This window comes from Tachypleus tridentatus, chromosome 2 (genome assembly GCF_004210375.1).
Source record: "Tachypleus tridentatus isolate NWPU-2018 chromosome 2, ASM421037v1, whole genome shotgun sequence".
Lineage (NCBI taxonomy): Eukaryota > Metazoa > Arthropoda > Merostomata > Xiphosura > Limulidae > Tachypleus > Tachypleus tridentatus.
The window spans coordinates 147,228,050-147,246,308 of NC_134826.1; the positions used below are offsets into that span (position 1 = coordinate 147,228,050).

The window sequence follows — 18,259 nt, forward strand, 5'->3', positions numbered from 1 at the left end:
TTATAACTTCTTGTGAAAGGAGAGAAGTACGTATCGAAAACAAATTTTCAGTAAAGGAAAATTATAACTTTCTTGGCTGTTCAAAGTACAGTTTTCATATTTCTGTGTTACATCATTAATTTGATTTCACACTTTCTGTTTATGCAATATTCAAATGTTTTTCAATTAATTACTTAGAATAGTTTCAAAATATGTTAATTAAACATGATTCATCAATTACTTTTGCTTCAGTCTTTAAATCGACATTACCAATTTTGTGTCAGGTTTTCTACTTTCTGAATAAAATCTTAACATTATTCGCAGACAGAAAATCTCTGTATTTGACACTTGTGAAAATTCCTATATGTATGTTCTTACAGAAAATCTCTGTATTTGACACTTGTGAGAATTCCTATACGTATGTTCTTACAGAAAATCTCTGTATTTAACACTTGTGAGAATTCCTATTTGTATGTTCTTACAGAAAATCTCTGTATTTGACACTTGTGAGAATTCCTATTTGTATGTTCTTACAGAAAATCTCTGTATTTGACACTTGTGAGAATTCCAATTTGTATGTTCTTACATCTGGTTGTCTTAATTAAGTTAAGGCACTCAACTTGTAATTCGAGGGTCGCGGGTTTGAATCCCCGTCACACCAAACATGCTCGCCCTTTCAGCCGTGACGGTCAATCCCACTATTCATTAATAAAAGAGTAGCCTCAGAGCTAGCGGTGGGTGGTGATGACTAGCTACCTTCCCTCTAGTCTTAAACTGCTAAATTAGGGACGGCGAGTGCAGGTAGCCCTCGTGAAGTTTTGCGCGAACTTCAAAACAAACCAACATTATTAAATATATTTTGAAGAGTTTGAAATTCGTTATTCGGGATATTGATTCGGTTACAAGAGCTGTTACGTCTCACTTGCAGACATGTGGCCACACTGTAGTTATAGTAATATCAAAGGGTAGTTTTGAAGAAGGTAGGTCTAGTTCTCTGAAAACGCATTGGAGACAAAGGAAAGCATGGGAACGACCTAGTAAGTTTTTTAGGACAAAATGAAAGTAGGAAGGCCTAGTTTTAAAATATGTAAATAAACTTGGATCTGTTTCTGATCAACGCTGCAAATCATGTTTTCTAAGAAGTTATTATTTCATCCGTTGTACTTAATTGCATTATACTTAGAAATTATTTTTTTCAAACTGAGTGTGAACAGTGCCATTAGAAGCACTTTCTTCACCATGACTACTCATAAAGTATGACAACATTTGTAAGATGTCTAGAACATACGTCGTTGTTGTAAACGTACTAAATCTATCTATCTATCTATCTATATAAATTTCCGAGCACTATATTGAATTAAATGACCAGAAGGAAGTATGCTTAACTCTGTATAACTGTAGTCATACATTTTTGTACCTATAGAGAATACGGACGTAGCTAGTCCGATCGATAACTGGCTGCGCACCAGTTTGTAACTCGTCGTAATACGAACTCAGCCGTTGAAAAACCTGGAACGGTAGTGGTGAACAAACGCGTTCTTTCACATAAATGATGTTACCATGTAATTGTTAGTTATATTGTTTTTGGTGCGACAGACGAACCACTGGAGGGTCATGCGCCATTTTCTTTTTATTCATTATAATATTATTCAACGTCGACTTTATCGGGGGTTTAAGCACTTTGAGGAACGACAAGCGAAAGATTAAGGGCGAAACGAAGAACTTGGACATTGCCGTCGTCTACCCGATCAATGGCACGGGCGGCTGGTTGGGTGGACAAGGTTGTCAACCGGCGGCAGAAATGGCTCTTACTGACGTCAACAATGAGCCTAACCTCTTGCATGGATACAGGCTATGGATACACTCGAGGGATAGTGAGGTAACGCATTTTGAAACCTCACACGTATAGTAGGTAAATGTGAGGATATTATATATCTTATATCGGGCTTGTTGTGTAAATGTAGATGTGAGGATATTATATATCTTATATCGGGCTTGTGTAAATGTAGATGTGAGGATATTATATATCTTATATCGGGCTTGTGTAAATGTAGATGTGAGGATATTATATATCTTATATCGGGCTTGCTGTATAAATGTAGATGTGAGGATATTATATATCTTATATCGGGCTTGCTGTATAAATGTAGATGTGAGGATATTATATATCCTCATATCGGGCTTGTTGTGTAAATGTAGATGTGAGGATATTATATATCTTATATCGGGCTTGCTGTGTAAATGTAGATGTGAGGATATTATATATCTTATATCGGGCTTGTTGTGTAAATGTAGATGTGAGGATATTATATATCTTATATCGGGCTTGCTGTGTAAATGTAGATGTGAGGATATTATATATCTTATATCGGGCTTGTTGTATAAATGTAGATGTGAGGATATTATATATCTTATATCGGGCTTGCTGTGTAAATGTAGATGTGAGGATATTATATATCTTATATCGGGCTTGTTGTGTAAATGTAGATGTGAGGATATTATATATCTCATATCGGGCTTGCTGTGTAAATGTAGATGTGAGGATATTATATATCTTATATCGGGCTTGTTGTGTAAATGTAGATGTGAGGATATTATATATCTTATATCGGGCTTGTTGTGTAAATGTAGATGTGAGGATATTATATATCTTATATCGGGCTTGCTGTGTAAATGTAGATGTGAGGATATTATATATCTTATATCGGGCTTGTTGTATAAATGTAGATGTGAGGATATTATATATCCTCATATCGGGCTTGTTGTGTAAATGTAGATGTGAGGATATTATATATCTTATATCGGGCTTGCTGTGTAAATGTAGATGTGAGGATATTATATATCTTATATCGGGCTTGTTGTGTAAATGTAGATGTGAGGATATTATATATCTTATATCGGGCTTGCTGTGTAAATGTAGATGTGAGGATATTATATATCTTATATCGGGCTTGTTGTATAAATGTAGATGTGAGGATATTATATATCTTATATCGGGCTTGCTGTGTAAATGTAGATGTGAGGATATTATATATCTTATATCGGGCTTGTTGTGTAAATGTAGATGTGAGGATATTATATATCCTCATATCGGGCTTGCTGTGTAAATGTAGATGTGAGGATATTATATATCTTATATCGGGCTTGTTGTGTAAATGTAGATGTGAGGATATTATATATCTTATATCGGGCTTGTTGTGTAAATGTAGATGTGAGGATATTATATATCTTATATCGGGCTTGCTGTGTAAATGTAGATGTGAGGATATTATATATCTTATATCGGGCTTGCTGTGTAAATGTAGATGTGAGGATATTATATATCTTATATCGGGCTTGCTGTGTAAATGTAGATGTGAGGATATTATATATCTTATATCGGGCTTGCTGTATAAATGTAGATGTGAGGATATTATATATCTTATATCGGGCTTGCTGTGTAAATGTAGATGTGAGGATATTATATATCTTATATCGGGCTTGCTGTGTAAATGTAGATGTGAGGATATTATATATCTTATATCGGGCTTGCTGTATAAATGTAGATGTGAGGATATTATATATCTTATATCGGGCTTGCTGTATAAATGTAGATGTGAGGATATTATATATCTTATATCGCGCTTGCTGTATAAATGTAGATGTGAGGATATTATATATCTTATATCGGGCTTGCTGTGTAAATGTAGATGTGAGGATATTATATATCTTATATCGGGCTTGCTGTATAAATGTAGATGTGAGGATATTATATATCTTATATCGGGCTTGCTGTATAAATGTAGATGTGAGGATATTATATATCTTATAACGGGCTTGCTGTATAAATGTAGATGTGAGGATATTATATATCTGATATCGGGCTTGCTGTATAAATGTAGATGTGAGGATATTATATATCTTATATCGGGCTTGCTGTGTAAATGTAGATGTGAGGATATTATATATCTTATATCGAGCTTGCTGTGTAAATGTAGATGTGAGGATATTATATATCTTATATCGAGCTTGCTGTATAAATGTAGATGTGAGGATATTATACATCTTATATCGGGCTTGCTGTGTAAATGTAGATGTGAGGATATTATATATCTTATATCGAGCTTGCTGTATAAATGTAGATGTGAGGATATTATATATCTTATATCGGGCTTGCTGTGTAAATGTAGATGTGAGGATATTATATATCTCACATCGGGCTTGCTGTGTAAATGTAGATGTGAGGATATTATATATCTTATATCGGGCTTGCTGTGTAAATGTAGATGTGAGGATATTATATATCTTATATCGGGCTTGCTGTGTAAATGTAGATGTGAGGATATTATATATCTTATATCGGGCTTGCTGTGTAAATGTAGATGTGAGGATATTATATATCTTATATCGGGCTTGCTGTATAAATGTAGATGTGAGGATATTATATATCTTATATCGGGCTTGCTGTGTAAATGTAGATGTGAGGATATTATATATCTTATATCGGGCTTGCTGTGTAAATGTAGATGTGAGGATATTATATATCTTATATCGAGCTTGCTGTGTAAATGTAGATGTGAGGATATTATATATATTATCTCGGGCTTGCTGTGTAAATGTAGATGTGAGGATATTATATATCTTATATCGGGCTTGCTGTGTAAATGTAGATGTGAGGATATTATATATCTTACATCGGGCTTGCTGTGTAAATGTAGATGTGAGGATATTATATATCCTCACATCGGGCTTGCTGTGTAAATGTAGATGTGAGGATATTATATATCCTCATATCGGGCTTGCTGTATAAATGTAGATGTGAGGATATTATATATCTTATATCGGGCTTGCTGTGTAAATGTAGATGTGAGGATATTATATATCTTATATCGGGCTTGCTGTGTAAATGTAGATGTGAGGATATTATATATCTTATATCGGGCTTGCTGTATAAATGTAGATGTGAGGATATTATATATCTTATATCGGGCTTGCTGTGTAAATGTAGATGTGAGGATATTATATATCTTATATCGGGCTTGCTGTGTAAATGTAGATGTGAGGATATTATATATCTTATATCGAGCTTGCTGTGTAAATGTAGATGTGAGGATATTATATATATTATCTCGGGCTTGTTGTGTAAATGTAGATGTGAGGATATTATATATCTTATATCGGGCTTGTGTAAATGTAGATGTGAGGATATTATATATCTTATATCGGGCTTGCTGTATAAATGTAGATGTGAGGATATTATATATCTTATATCGGGCTTGCTGTATAAATGTAGATGTGAGGATATTATATATCCATATCGGGCTTGTTGTGTAAATGTAGATGTGAGGATATTATATATCTTATATCGGGCTTGCTGTGTAAATGTAGATGTGAGGATATTATATATCTTATATCGGGCTTGTTGTGTAAATGTAGATGTGAGGATATTATATATCTTATATCGGGCTTGCTGTGTAAATGTAGATGTGAGGATATTATATATCTTATATCGGGCTTGTTGTATAAATGTAGATGTGAGGATATTATATATCTTATATCGGGCTTGCTGTGTAAATGTAGATGTGAGGATATTATATATCTTATATCGGGCTTGTTGTGTAAATGTAGATGTGAGGATATTATATATCCATATATCGGGCTTGCTGTGTAAATGTAGATGTGAGGATATTATATATCTTATATCGGGCTTGTTGTGTAAATGTAGATGTGAGGATATTATATATCTTATATCGGGCTTGTTGTGTAAATGTAGATGTGAGGATATTATATATCTTATATCGGGCTTGCTGTGTAAATGTAGATGTGAGGATATTATATATCTTATATCGGGCTTGCTGTGTAAATGTAGATGTGAGGATATTATATATCTTATATCGGGCTTGCTGTAAAATGTAGATGTGAGGATATTATATATCTTATATCGGGCTTGCTGTATAAATGTAGATGTGAGGATATTATATATCTTATATCGGGCTTGTTGTATAAATGTAGATGTGAGGATATTATATATCTTATATCGGGCTTGCTGTAAATGTAGATGTGAGGATATTATATATCTTATATCGGGCTTGCTGTGTAAATGTAGATGTGAGGATATTATATATCTTATATCGGGCTTGCTGTATAAATGTAGATGTGAGGATATTATATATCTTATATCGGGCTTGCTGTATAAATGTAGATGTGAGGATATTATATATCTTATATCGCGCTTGCTGTATAAATGTAGATGTGAGGATATTATATATCTTATATCGGGCTTGCTGTGTAAAATGTAGATGTGAGGATATTATATATCTTATATCGGGCTTGCTGTATAAATGTAGATGTGAGGATATTATATATCTTATATCGGGCTTGCTGTATAAATGTAGATGTGAGGATATTATATATCTTATAACGGGCTTGCTGTATAAATGTAGATGTGAGGATATTATATATCTGATATCGGGCTTGCTGTATAAATGTAGATGTGAGGATATTATATATCTTATATCGGGCTTGCTGTGTAAATGTAGATGTGAGGATATTATATATCTTATATCGAGCTTGCTGTATAAATGTAGATGTGAGGATATTATACATCTTATATCGGGCTTGCTGTGTAAATGTAGACGTGAGGATATTATATATCTTATATCGAGCTTGCTGTATAAATGTAGATGTGAGGATATTATATATCTTATATCGGGCTTGCTGTGTAAATGTAGATGTGAGGATATTATATATCTCACATCGGGCTTGCTGTGTAAATGTAGATGTGAGGATATTATATATCTCATATCGGGCTTGCTGTGTAAATGTAGATGTGAGGATATTATATATCTTATATCGGGCTTGCTGTAAATGTAGATGTGAGGATATTATATATCTTATATCGAGCTTGCTGTGTAAATGTAGATGTGAGGATATTATATATCTTATATCGGGCTTGTTGTGTAAATGTAGATGTGAGGATATTATATATCTTATATCGGGCTTGTTGTGTAAATGTAGATGTGAGGATATTATATATCTTATATCGGGCTTGCTGTATAAATAGTTGTGTATAGTTTGTGAAGAAGTAAAAGTAACACAAGGGCGCTCTACTAACACTGATCACTGATATATTTTGTAACACGAGGGCGCTCTAGCAACACTGATATATTTTTGTAACACGAGGCGCTCTAGCAACAGTGATATATTTTGTAACACGAGGCGCTCCAGCAACAGTGATATATTTTGTAACACGAGGGCGCTCCAGCAATACTGATATATTTTGTAACACGAGGGCGCTCCAGCAACCCTGATATATTTTGTAACACGAGGGCGCTCCAGCAATAATGATATATTTTTTGCAACACGAGGGCGCTCCAGCAACACTGATATATTTTTGCCCGCTTACCTTTTAATCAACAAAATATTTTTCCTAAATTTTATTTTTATTAAACGTCTGTAGTGATCAGGAACAAACTAATTTGTTCAATGTCGTTGTTGGATTACGTTGCATTGTTAGTACTAATACGGTTGTAGAAACCGGGTTTAAATACTCATGATGGGCAGAGCATAGATAGCCCATTGTGTAGCCTTGTGCTTAGATCCAAACAAATCAAGCCATATTACTAGCACTACACTTTGATTTGAAGTTAATAAGAAAGCTACGCAATGGTGTATCTGTGCTCTAACCACCACGGGTATCGAAACCCAGTTTCTAGCGTTCTAAATCCGCAGACATACCACTGTGCCACTGGGGGGAGGGCAATGGTAACCTGTCCACGTTACCAGTTAATAACGAATAAGCCACATACTGCAATATTATCCAGGGTTTGGGCCTAATAAGTATCATGCATGTGCCCATTCATATTTGCCAACTTGCACTATAGGAAGAACAATGTGGTTTGTGCGGTATGGCGCGCACTAAATAATTTCAGAATTTGGCCTTTACATAATTAAAGTTTTCATGTTTAGTCAGTTAACACGATGACGTAAGACTTTCTTTTGTGTAGATACGATAGCAAGTGATATTCAAAGACAACTGTTACATCACAAATAACTGAAATATTTTCAGTTATTTAAATATTTACCGACTACAGTATAGAACGTTCAGCTGTTTGAACATTACGTGTCATGGTTAAAGTTTGTTTGTTTGTTTTTAAACGAGCAAAAGACGAACTCGCTTTGAACATAACAGTACACATTACACACAAGGATGAACCACATTGAGCTTCTGTCATTCACTTTGAGATTTCAGACATTAGAGGTTTGAGTTTACATCTTCACAAAGGACTGTCTATAGGCAATTGTCATTAATTTCGAATTAAAGGAAAAGTAGCAACCAACATCAGTCACCACCGACGCTTTAGACACTCTTGTCTGACCGACTGGGAATGAAACTACCATTCTTGTAACGCCCCCTACCACGGTGCACACCGAACTTGTTAATACAATTCACTATTGTTTTACGTCTTTGTAGGTTATTAAACGAGAAGCTGCATAGTGAGTTATTTGTGTTGTTCCCACCAAGAGTACAAAAAATCCGATTTTTGGTGTTGTAACCCCACTGACTTACTGTTGAGCCAACGAAGGGAGGGGCGATTTAAATGTTAAACATTTTTGTTTTTGCAAAGCATTAAACTCTTATTAACTACGGTATAAACGTGTTATAGTAAATACAGGCTTGTATATAAACCAAAACACACCCATAAGGAATGGTTTGGAAGAGATAATCCTATGTTATTTGTTGAACATTTCATGATAAGGTCCGGGTGTTCGACAATTTTCGACTTCTATTAAAACAAACATACATGTACGTTGAGAAGATATTTATAACAGTTGTATATTGACGCTGTAAGTTTACACATTTTTAAAAAGGAAATTATAACGTGTAATCAGACGAGAGAGCTTTCTGGATAAATTTTTAATGACATAATTTTACAAACATACATTTAACGAATATTGTAGTTTACATAATTATACACGGACCTTTCTCTACGTTAAAACAATGACATTTGAGAACTTTCGAACCTTATACCGGAGCCTTCAAAACAATACACTGAGTGATACAAAATCGTTTAACTGTGGAACACTTTTAAAATACGAACCTAGGCACCAGTTACAACAACAACTGACATCTGACAGTAATGTCATTAACCACTAGCTAGAGTACTTGTTACATGGATAGAGATTTATGTAATTTATGAAAGGTTATCTTAGAACACGAAAAGTTTCTTCCCTTATACGCTATTGTAAAAGCTGAAAAATGCCCATAAAAACTGCAAAACTAAAAATGTGTTTCTATCTCTCCGTGGACCCAATGAACCTCCTTACCAAACTTGGTGAAGATCCGTCTACAGAGGGAAGTAGTCGTAAAAAAAGCGCAAAACTTGTATGTAAATCGAATGCTTCACATAATAAATACAAGGAAAACACAGTTACAGCTGTTACTTAGAGAGAAAATAATCAAGGAATCTTCCACACTTCAAGCTGCAATTACAACAAACGATATATTTTATTAGTTTGGTTTGTTTTAAATTTCTCGCAAAGCCACACGATAGCTATCTGCGCTAGCCATTCCTAATTTAGCAGTGTAACACTAGAGAGAAGGCAGCTAGTCATCACCACCCAGCGCCAAATCTTAGGCTACTCTTTTACCAACGAATAGTGGGACTGACCGTCACTTTATAACGCACCCACAGCTGAAAGGGCGAGCATGTTTGGTGTGACGGGGATTCGAACTCACGGATTACAAGTCGAGTGCCTTAACCACCTGGCCACGCCGGGCCTATTTTATTAATGGGGTCTACAGTATTTAGTAGCTGTTAACCGTTGTTTCGATTAATACCAACTCAACTGGTGGTTCACTGTCGTATGCTTGACCGTTGTTGTTTTGATTAATACTAACCGGTGGTCCACTGTCGTGTGCTTGACTGTTGTTTTAATTAATACTAACCGGTGGTCCACTGTCGTGTGCTTGACTATTGTTTTAATTAATACTAACCGGTGGTCCACTGTCGTGTGCTTGACTATTGTTTTAATTAATACTAACCGGTGGTCCACTGTCGTGTGCTAGGATAACAATAGCTTATTTTTCCCCGTACGTTAGTTTCATATTTTTTAGGTCTATGATGTGGTCGTTTTCTTGAACGTGAAAAGCTATAGGTGATGTGTTTATACCACAGTTCTTAATATCTCTTTGGTGTTCTTTGAACCTTACCTGTAATAGTCGATGTGTATCGTTTAATAAACTCACGTCAATTCTTACAAATCCCTGCATCTCAGTCCTCTCACAGAGAACGTAGTTAAACCACACTAGCCCTTAAGATAAAACAAGTTATTTGTTGTGGTTTCGATGTAAAATTAAACCTTTAATTCAAGAATGTATTATTTGAATAATGAAACTTTCCTTTTTATCTTATTTTAAAATTATTATTTGATTTATGTTTATTATACTGAAGCAATCGATTTATATTCATCATAGTTGTATACGTTTATAAACTTCAGTACGAGATCTTAGCTATGGTTATCTAAACCTTAAATATAAATAACACGAGACTGGAAGTCACGTGGTATTTAGCACGCGCAAGTGGCCGCCATTGTTAGTTGTTGAGTTTTCATAGGTCGCTAAACGAACTGACAATAGCAACGCGATCCCGCCTTACATGTTACGGCCATTTTCCATATAAACTAGACGTCTGGATAATTTTATTTGATTTTAATATATTTGTTGCGCCAAAGTAATCTAAACCTGATTTTAACTAAGACATTTGTGGAAACATTTTCCACAAAACAAACACATCTGATTTGTCTTATGAAAAAAATAAATAAATAATAGGTTTTGCTCAGAGGGAAATCTTAAGATTAAAATCCGTTACTTTACCTCAATTTTTATTATCTGTCACAGAAAAATATACATCTCTAATACTGTTGTCAATGGATAACAGGTGGCGCATCATGTCGTTTTCAAGGGGAGAATAGCATGAGGCATCTTCACCTCCAAAAACTTAATGTTCTTAATTAAAATAGGTTGAATTAATTAAGAAAATTTATGATCTAAATATAATAAAATTTATTCGGATTTATCTGAGACGTTGTGGTAAAAATTCATACAGATGCTTCAAATATATACGATAAAACATGGAGTCCAAAAGAAGCAACACAAAATCATTACACATTCTTTATCAATGGTACATTACATGTGGTGTAATAGATCTAAAGACAATTAATTTAGCAATGCTACTTTTTCAAAGACTACCTGTATCTCTTTTTATCGAGCTATGACCGCATGATCATGTTCTCTTCTCTTTATCCACTTCTCTCCAGGATCTCATAATTAAAAGATTAAAGTGTAGGAAAAAATTTATCACAATAATCCAATTTTTATTGCAGTTTAACTCGTGTACATAACTAGTCTCATGTTATAATGAATAAATAAATAATTTATCATCACGGTAAAATCCAGTTTCAAACAGTTCACTAACATTGTTATTATTCTATAATCAGAACAAATATTTTGGACGAAATTACTAATATTTTCCTCATTAGAACAGCGATTCTCAAAATAACCCTGCCATAAAGACGAAATATAATTTACTGTAGTGGAATTTACCCGTGACTGTTTGTTTATTTTGAACTTCGCGAAAAGCTGGACAAGGGCTATCTGTGCTAGACGTCCCTAATTTAGCAGTGTAAGACTGGAGAGAAGGCAGCTAGTCACCACCACTCACCGCTAACTCTTAGGCTACGCTTTTATCAAGGAATAGTGGGATTTACTGTAACATTATAACGCCCCCACGGCTGAAAGGGCGAGCATGTTTGTTGCGATGGGGATTCGAACCCGCGACCCTCAAATTACGAGTCGAACACCTTAACACGCTTGGCCATGCCGGGACCCGGTAAAATAACTACTAACTTGATTAAGTGTTAATTTTTCAGAAATCTTACTTATGTCGCAACACATGAGAATTAGTGGAAGGATATTTTAACATTATATGGTGCTGAGGTATCCAACATGTACATGTTACATTACGTTATCATATGGAGTTTTAGTCCATGTAATATAAAGTGCCATTAGAAAATTGAAAGTTTGATAAATTCTAGTGATAAATAACTTTAATTAGTTACCAATGGTATTTTTACCACAGTTCTGAAAGTTAAGAAACAATAATATCACGACTTAACCTCTGAAATCAAAGTCACGTACTACAGTTAATTGCGATAAAGAGAGAGATAAAAAAAAACACATTAACTCAGCTACATGTATAATTTAATTAACTCAGCCACATGTATAATTTAATTAACTCAGCTACATGCATAATTTAATTAACTCAGCTACATGCATAATTTAATTAACTCAGCTACATGTATAATTTAATTAACTCAGCCACATGTATAATTTAATTAACTCAGCTACATGCATAATTTAATTAATTCAGCTACATGCATAATTTAATTAATTCAGCTACATGCATAATTTAATTAACTCAGCCACATGCATAATTTAATTAACTCAGCCACATGTATAATTTAATTAACTCAGCTACATGAATACTTTAATTAACTCAGCCACATGTATAATTTAATTAACTCAGCTACATGCATAATTTAATTAACTCAGCCACATGTATAATTTAATTAAACTCAGCTACATGCATAATTTATTTAACTCAGCCACATGTATAATTTAATTAACTCAGCCACATGTATAATTTAATTAACTCAGCTACATGCATAATTTAATTAACTCAGCCACATGTATAATTTATTTTCATTTGCTTCATTATATATCTTTAAAACTTTTACCCCATAAGGTTATTCTAGCATTGTGTGGAAAAACCTATACTATTACAATTAGAATTCTTATCCATTTCTGTTAATGTGTAGAACTGCACATTCAAGGCATTTTGAACATTATTAGTAAAGATAACAAGTACCACAATAAGTTATGATTTCGTGTGTACTTTTCAATAAAATAAATAACTATTTGAAAACACTCAGTAAAATTGCTACTTGTTTTCTTTTTATAGATTTTGGCATTAGATGTATGACAGTAAATTCTCAAAATCTTTTTTTCAGTTCTTGTTGTTAAATCGTTTTTTTTTGTCATCTAAAACAATCCATAATATATACATATTATTTTTGTTAACAGTGCAATCCAGGACTTGGCGCAAACGCCCTCTATGATCTTCTTTACAACTTGCCAATTAAACCGATATTGTTGTGCGGCTGCAGTATCGTCTGCTCTACTGTCGCCGAAGCTGCGAGAATGTGGAACTTGGTTGTGGTATGTTCACTGATTTATTATTATTCACATGCTATTAAACTTACATTGTGTAATAGCGTTGTTGTTTGTTGTTTTTTGGGTTGTTTTTTTCAGAATATTTGTATTTTCTCTATGTAATCTTAAAGTGTGAAGCGAGTTACCTTGAAAAGATCCATTTAAATCAAATATAAAACAATTATAGGACGAAACGACTGAATTAGAGAAGTATTTTCTTTAGGCGTACAATATTTTTCTAAATAACACGTGAAAAAATGTCTTTGGAGTATTTGTTAAAGAATAAAAACATGGTGTAGTCTTTTCTTCGTAATATAATTTTCAACTGATCTTTTCCACAACTTGCTATTAAAAAAAAGACTTGGTTTTGGTTCAAAATGTTTGTTATTGATTTTCTTAAGGAGAAGAATAATTGAATATAAAATTGATATAATTTTAGGTCTCCTATGGCTCCAGTTCTCCAGCCCTCTCAAACCGGAAACGTTTCCCGACATTCTTCCGAACTCATCCCTCAGCCACAATTCATAACCCGACTAGAATTAGATTATTTGAAAAGTTCAGTTGGTCTCGGATTGCTATAATTCAGGAAGCAGAGGAAGTGTTTATGTCAGTGAGTAAAACAGAATTACTTGAGTTGAAAATATACTACTAAAGAAACAACAAGAAGAAGAACGCTGCTACGTCGGGCGTTGTCCTCGATGTTTTTTGTTGTAGTTTCCATATGAAACTAAATCGACTACTTTTTTTACAGTATTTAATTGAAAACGCTTAAATAAATTCTGCCTTTTTAATTATATATATATATATATCTGCCTTTATTTAAAATGAGGAATTTTAAATGAAAATTCATGGTTAGTGCGTCAGGTCGTTCATGAAAAATTCAGAAGGTTAAAATATTCCCTTTCTTCCCCCAAACTTATTTTACGTAGATCAACGCTCTGATCAACGTCCGTGGAAGTTCACTTTATACGTAGCTTGAACGTTATTACATCATTTATTATTCTACTTAGATATTAATATATTAATATTTTATATGAAATAATACATACTTGTTTCTGTCAAGACTGGCGAGGACCTAGAAGAACGATGCAAGATAGCTGGGATCGAGATTGTCACCAGACAGAGCTTCCTTACCGATCCAACAGATGCTGTCAGAAACCTGGTGGTAAAAAAACAAATTACGTATATGAATAAAACAATGCCAGAAATAAATTAATAATAATAAAAATTATATATTATTATTATATACTAAATATCATAGTATCTATATATTTTTTCACTCATGGAAACACATCTAACTTTAGATATTTAGAAATAAATACGTAACTAAACTTTAGATGTCTTTGAATATTTTATTGAATTTTGATGATTAGAGACAAAGATTACAATGCTTCTTCATTAAATTCAAATAGAAACTTCTTATATATTATAAAAACATAAAATGTACAAAAAAGATTCATCTTGTTTAATGTTTGTGTCTTAACTGGAAGAGAAAATACACTTATGTAATACAGTGAAATTAACTTGGAAGTTGCGCTACAGTTCTACATTGTCTTCACATACCACAGTTGTTGTTGCTTTTGTGAGTTATAAGTTGTTGTTCTGATTTGAAAAGAAACATAAACAACAACTTTACAAAATTTTAACGATGATTAGAGATTATGATCTCTTTATTTTTTAACATTCTGATAATTAAAATATGTTTCCATATGTTAAGTCGTGATTCAAGATCTCTCCAGTTCTTCTTCTAAAGGCCCGGCATGGTTAAGCGTGTTAAGGCGTTCGACTCGTAATCTGAGGGTCGCGGGTTCGCATCCCCATCGCGCCAAACATGCTCGCCCTTTCAGCCGTGGGGGCGTTATAATGTTACGGTCAATCCCACTATTCGTTGGTAAAAGAGCAGCCCAAGAGTTGGCAGTGGGTGGTGATGACTAGCTGCCTTCCCTCTAGACTGCTAGATTAGGGACGGCTAGCGCAGATAGCCCTCGAGTAGCTTTGTGCAAAATTCAAAACACAAAACAAATTGTGCAGGTCTACAGATCCCCTTGTCAAATGGTTTTTGTGCCTAACTGAACAATAGATTTAAGAAGAACAGGACACGATCTGTGTATGCGAAATCAGAGATAACTATATTCAAAATATAAAGTAGCAAAATTGTTGACTTTCATAACATTGAAAATGTAAAGCAATGATGGTTTTGATCACTAGTACTTTCACAATAAACGACAGTTAAAACTATCACTGTCATAATAATCTAGATATACAATCAAGAAAGTTCCAACCACTCATACATTCACATTTGTTGGTGTAAGCTCTTTAAAATGTTTTTCTTTTACATTACGTGGTACTGAAAGCTAGGAATTCCACGTTTCAATATTTGGACGTGTTATTTGAGTGAAATATATTTATTTAATAAGTAATAGTACTGTTGGAACGAAAGACTAAACTTTAACATTTTCATTTTATCTCACTTCAGCGTGCCAAACATGCTCGCCCTTTCAGCCGTGGGGGCGTTATATAGTGACGGTCAATCCCACTATTCGGTAGTAAAAGAGTAGCCCAAGAGTTGGCGGTGGGTGGTGATGACTAGCTGCCTTCCCTCCAGTCTTACACTGCTAAATTAGGGACGGCTAGCACAGATAGCCCTCGAGTAGCTTTGTGCGAGATTCAAAAACAAACAAACAAACTGGTCATATAAATTTAGAAACAGGAGTATATGATACGATGTTATTGTTACTACATGCGTTCAGGTGTTATCTACATTCGGAGATAATATCCAAGTAATTGGAGAGTTTTAAATCTACAGTTGCCAATAAGGACACCATTACATTTTAAAGTGATTTGTAATATTATTTATTCGTCTATTACTTTGTTGATTATAGGGTCACGATTAATATGTGAACTCTGCAGTCTACTCGGTATTTTGGGTTAATTATTTACAATTAACAATGTGATAAGGAAAAACATAAAATAATTCAATAAGGTATAACAGTAGTTTACATTAGTAAACAATATGTAAACAGACGGGTAATTCAAGGGTTAACTGTTCACAGTATGTAAAGAAGTTGGTAATCTAGAGGTTAACTGTTTACAGTATGTAAATAAATTGATAATTTAAGGGTTAAATGTTCACAGTATTTAAATAATTGGTTACTTATGGATTAGCTGTTCATAATATTTAAGAAAGAATCGGTAATTTGAGGGTTAACCGTAGATTTAAACAAACTGGCCAGTTGAGGGTTAAATTTTCGCGAACGTTATGAAAACCAATCGATAATTTAGGGAATAGCTATTCATGATATGCAAACAATTGATACTTTGGGGGTTAAATGTTTAACATCTGTGGTGTGGCAGTTTCGTTTAATTCAAACTAATTATCAAACTAGGATCATTCTGTGATTAATCAACTGAATGTTAATTATCAAACTAGGATCATTCTGTGATTAATCATCTTAATGTTAATTATCAAACTAGGATCATTCTGTGATTAATCATCTTAATGTTAATTATCAAACTAGGATCATTCTGTGATTAATCATCTGAATGTTAATTATCAAACTAGGATCATTCTGTGATTAATCATCTGAATGCTAATTATCAAACTAGGATCATTCTGTGATTAATCATCTGAATGTTAATTATCAAACTAGGGTCATTCTGTGATTAATCAACTGAATGTTAATTATCAAACTAGGATCATTCTGTGATTAATCATCTGAATGTTAATTATCAAACTAGGATCATTCTGTGATTAATCATCTGAATGTTAATTATCAAACTGGGATCATTCTGTGATTAATCATCTGAATGTTAATTATCAAACTGGGATCATTCTGTGATTAATCATCTGAATGTTAATTATCAAACTAGGATCATTCTGTGATTAATCATCTGAATGTTAATTATCAAACTAGGATCATTCTGTGATTAATCAACTGAATGTTAATTATCAAACTAGGATCATTCTGTGATTAATCAACTGAATGTTAATTATCAAACTAGGATCATTCTGTGATTAATCATCTGAATGTTAATTATCAAATTAGGATCATTCTGTGATTAATCAACTGAATGTTAATTATCAAACTAGGATCATTCTGTGATTAATCAACTGAATGTTTTAAGCTACATGTAAACATGATTTTTAATAGCTGTATCAATACAGTCCTTAAAATAACAAATAATGATTTCTTTAGAGGCAGGATGCACGAATAATTGTCGGAATGTTTTATGGAGCTGCCGCTAGGAGAGTTCTGTGTGAGGTGAGTTTTCTGTACTCCGAAATTTAATACATTTACCTATGTATGAACTATCTAGTTCTTTGATAATACCCTTTAAATGGTAAACATTATCATGAAGTTCGTGTTTCTGTTTTTGATAATGGTATGAATATTCTCGACCCTAATACTTAGGCTTATAAACAAAAAAGTTTACGGGAAGCAGTACGTGTGGTTTCTTATTGGTTGGTACGAAGACGACTGGTACACCATTCAAGAACGTGGATACAACTGTAGCGTCGAACAGATGAAGGAAGCACTTGAAGGCCACTTCACGACGGAAGCGTTGATGTTGAACCAGGGAAGTGAACATACTATTTCTGGAATGGTCAGTAACACTTACTTATCGTGGATTTAACATAACGAAAACACCAAAAATTCAAATGTCTCAATAAAGCTACAGTGTAAATACAAATTAGTGATAAATATTGTATGAAAAACTGTTTTGAAGTATTTAGAGCTTAAACAATGAAAATTAACCTGTTTTGATCCACACTGACCTTTTCTCGTGAGCAATGGCGTACCTTTCTAACAGAATGTTTAATCAGAGATATTGTTAAACAAACCTCAGAACGGCGTCTCTCACTCAGTTCGTCTTGTATTACCAAAAAGATTATTTGCAAAATAATGTAACAGGCCAAATATTAATATTTTATTTCATGTATAATTATCTTTAAAATATATTCAAACCTCTGTTTAATTAATGATAACGACAATTATTTTATTTCGATAAAAAAAAAAGACTACAGTT

The 18,259-nt window shown here is 33.6% G+C and overlaps 1 pseudogene across 1 annotated transcript in view; it reads left to right on the forward strand.

Moving 5' to 3' along the window:
* The window catches only part of LOC143245632 (gamma-aminobutyric acid type B receptor subunit 1-like), an 80,388-nt pseudogene that overhangs the window by 32,009 nt on the left and 30,120 nt on the right, over positions 1 to 18,259 (forward strand). The window contains exons 2-7 of the transcript XR_013025647.1: positions 1,576 to 1,858; positions 13,103 to 13,237; positions 13,671 to 13,841; positions 14,295 to 14,396; positions 17,428 to 17,493; positions 17,644 to 17,836. The product of XR_013025647.1 is annotated as a gamma-aminobutyric acid type B receptor subunit 1-like (transcript). The remainder of the gene's footprint in view (positions 1 to 1,575; positions 1,859 to 13,102; positions 13,238 to 13,670; positions 13,842 to 14,294; positions 14,397 to 17,427; positions 17,494 to 17,643; positions 17,837 to 18,259) is intronic.